Source organism: Microtus pennsylvanicus, chromosome 5 (assembly GCF_037038515.1).
Source record: "Microtus pennsylvanicus isolate mMicPen1 chromosome 5, mMicPen1.hap1, whole genome shotgun sequence".
NCBI classification, from domain to species: Eukaryota; Metazoa; Chordata; class Mammalia; order Rodentia; family Cricetidae; genus Microtus; species Microtus pennsylvanicus.
Genome location: NC_134583.1, coordinates 61349295 through 61353368, shown reverse-complemented (window position 1 = coordinate 61353368; position 4074 = coordinate 61349295).

The following is a 4074-nucleotide window of genomic DNA, read 5'->3' as shown; positions in this document are numbered from 1 at the left end:
TTCTGGTGTAAAGCTAGCCGTGCGGGAGCTGGGTGGGACGAAAATCAGGCCCACAGCTCCCACAACAAGGACCCCACAGATAGGCCAGTCTGGCAGAAGCCACCTCTCCAGTAAGTTTCTCTCTTCCCAGAGGGCTCTTACCTTTATCAAGTTGACAAAAAAAACTAACCAATTCAATGAGTAAGGAAATAGTAGTCCACAGTACTCTGGTTTCTCGCCAGGACATAACAGTTTTGTTTTGTTTTTTAATCTCTTTGATTAGTTAAGCTGTCGAGCATTTCAAAAACCTAACCTTGAGGTTGAAGCACATAATATCTATTATCTTGTAGTGTATAGTAGGTCTCAGGCTTTATTCTGAATTGTCCTTTTTCAACATACCCTGTGTTAGACTTTGCTGGCTGTGACAACATTCCTGGGAAAACAAAGTTATTTGGGCTTAGTTTCCAAAGTTAAAGTTGGTGCTTGGGCAGGATGTCATGGCAGTAGGGGCCGGAGGAAGAGCTGGCCTTACTGCGGACAGTGGAGGAACCCAGGACCAAGTGTAGCCTTTGAAGGTGTGCTCCTTACAGCCCGACTCTGCTCAGCAAGGCCTCACATCCTAAAGTTTTCCTTAAGCTACAGCCTCCCTCTCCCCAGTGCTACTAGTGGGGGAGCAGGTGTTCACAGGAGCCTGCGAACTCTCCAGACCACGCCATAGCCTTTCATCTCAAGTCATTTTGTTAAGAGTTCTGCAGGGTGAAAATCCTGGCCTGAGAAATGGCTGTGCTTAGACTGTGTGGAAAGGCTGGCGTGGCCAGAGTGATAGGAGTTAAAAACTCAAGTCATCAAAACCATTCTCTAGACCTGGCTTTATAAGGGTATCAGGAACTACTTTACCGATAAAGCAAGAATCTATCCTGAACTCCAACTTTTCTGTGTGGAACTTCATATCTCTATGCTGCTGCACACTTGAACCAGAAATAAAGCTTTTATATGCTGTGCCCTTTAAATGGCACCGAAACAAACACTGATTTAATAGCAGCCTGCACCACAAACACAAAAGCAAGTTGGTTGCTTAAATGGCTCCGGCACCTCATGTCCACATCCTAATCCTAAAAGCAACACCATATGTTATCTGTATTGGTAGCTTCCCATGGAGACATGGACTTCGTTGATGTGATGGATGGTCTTGATACATATGGTTAGATAATACAGGTGGGCCAATCAGAACACAGGAGACCTGGACTCCAAGAAGATGTGACACGGGTAGCCAAAATCTGAGTGGTACAGGGCCACAAGCCAAGGAGCCCAGGTAGCCACTAAGAGAGGAACGGGTGAAACAGTGACAGAGCCTCCCTTGGCAACACAGCTCTACTGTTGCATTCTGGACTTCTGACCTCCAGACTTGCAACTGCAGTACTGTTTTATGGGGCTAAGTTTGTGTTCAGTTGTTGAAGCAGCTAAGGGAAACCAATCCACCCTCTAATGACTCATGACCCACAAATTGGAAAAATCACATTCGTGAAAATGCTCATGCTACCCATGCGATTCTCAAGCCCTGCTATAGCTCAGGACATCACAGTCTCTTAAGCTCTTCATGGACCCTCATCTGCAATTTGGTGCATGCGTGTGGGGATCAAGATTGCCTAGGTTTCTAGACTTCTCTACAGCACAATTCCCTGCTGAAGTGTTTGCCACAAGTCCCAAAGCCGAACTTGGAGGGTGGAAAGTGGAACTTGCCGGGAGCGGCTGCCGGGATGAACACTTGTTGCCATGGTAGCCTGGATCAAGTACAAGAAGCAGGAGATTCAAGTCAGGTTCTCAACTTCTGAAAGCACACATCCTACGGTGTGTGGGGGAGGCAGCCTATTCAGAGAGGAACTGTGTGGGCAAGGAGTGGAGCTCAAACCCCAGGAGGCTGCTCCCTCACCCTAACTGGATGTGTGACTTCCCGTAGTGGGTAGAAATGGGCTGCACTTGTGGCACAGGTGTCAGGGATGGGATACAGGCTCTTGGGTGGTTCTGATGGGAAGGGTGCAGGGGCTGGGAATGGGCTTGTATACAGTAGAAAGAGACCACTAACTTACTTTTCTTCCCTGACTTGTTCTGTGGCTAGTGTAGTTTACTTGGGTACAAAGGATTTCAAAATATAAAGGTTTGGGTTCTGGATGTATATCCCTCTAGCTGTGTGGCTTTGAGCAGATGGAACAATCTCTGTGCCTGTTTCCACACCCCAATTCTTGTCAATGTCCTAATCTCATGGCAGGGAAGCAGGGATGAATTCAACGAAATAATCAGTGTATTGATACAAAGCTGCATGGTCAAACCTGAATCCGCTAAACACGTTACTAAAATACTCTCAACAAAACCTCAGAGATCACACAACGAGCCATTACTACTGGATGAATAAAGCCATAAATACAGTACTATAAAACCCTAAATAAGACCTCAGTTCATATAATGAGCCATGACTACAAGATGAATAAAGCTGAGTACGACACCAGAGGTCCTTAGATGCATATTTACAAAGTGCACATGCTCTGACCTCACCTTGTAAATGACCCTTGAAAGACGGGGTCTGAACATGGAAGGGTAAATGATGGCCCCAGGGATATTCGTGTGTTGATCCTTGGGACCTGTGACTGTCCCCTACATGGCAAGAATGACTCAGCTGTCATGATAAACTTAGGACAGTTGAGATGGGGAAATGATCTGGGCTATTGAAGTAGGGCGTGAATAAAACCACACATTCTGAGAGGGAACCATGGCTAAGGAGAAAGGCAAGCTGAGGGGAGCAGAGATTGGCGTGGTCCATGCTGAAGATGGAGGAAGAGGATACTGGAAGGTCTTGATTGTTCTTGGCTTGTCTTGGTTTGTTCTTTTAGGTATGAGATTTGTTAGGATGGAAATTGGTACCATAAACATTCAGGCAGTGTGATGGGCTAACTAAGGAGACAAATTGGGCGGGGGTGGGAGGTCCTCTCTTCCAGGTTCAGAATGTGGGGAAGGGCCTGTGCCATGTATTAGATGAGTAGCTCATGGCTCCTAAGTGCCCTCAGTTTTCTCTGATCACGGGATAGCAGGCAAAGGGGGAAAGATCTGGTCCTTTTGACTCAAGGTCAGCATCGGGCTTGTCATTTCCTGTGGTCTAGTTACCTAAGGAGCATCCCCAGGGAGTGAGGGTTAGAGTTAAGTTAGTCCCGATACTATGGCCTACTATGGCCGTTGTCTCTTTTTGTAGCAGCTGTGATGGAGAAGGGGGGGGGAGGTCTGCTGCAGGTAAGAACAGCCTAAGTAACTAATCCAAGCCTGATACTCACCAGAGACCAGAAGTAGACACCGTAAGCTGAAAGGGGTAAAGGAAGAGTCTCTCCTGTAGACTCTGAAGAAGGAACAGACCTGATATCTAAGCCTTAGGACTCTCGGAGGCCCTTCAATCACAAGGCACTTTGGGAATAAGCATAAGCAAACACAAGAGCCCGGGGGCAGATAGCATAGGGTTTAATCAAAACAGACCTTGCCTTTTCTTTTCCTTTCTCCTCCCAGCCAGACTCTCCTGAGAGCCTTGTCTGTCTTTTGGCACAGCATCCCTCGGGGGACGTTTCCTGACTAGTCTAAGATAATGAGCTAAAGCCCCCCCTTCCCGAGGTTTAGAGGTGGTGAGGTCTGTGGTTTCCTGTAATGAGATTTCAGGGAAAGTGGTCGGGCTGGCTCTGTCCTTCCCCCATGTCCTGTACAGCTAGCTCTTTTGTCTGTCTGCTTTTAAATGTGATTGCAGGACACTGTGATTCCTGGAAGCGTAGCAGCCCTCTTGTGCCTAAGAGGAAACAAAAGGAGGGACACTCTGGAAATGAGGGAACAGAAACACAGAGAGCCTGGATCCTTAATGAGTCCCTTGTGTGGCCTAAATCGACCCAAGAAGCACTCATTTTGGACTTCATGTTTAGCAGCAGATGAAGGAAGTCCTCATTTTCAAAGGAAGCATAGCGCTTTTTCTGAGTAATAGCATTCACACTGAATGCTCCTGGGCACAGAAAGATCAATTATTCCCTTTGCTTTTCTTGTCTTCTTCTTTCAGATGCTGGCCAGAACCTA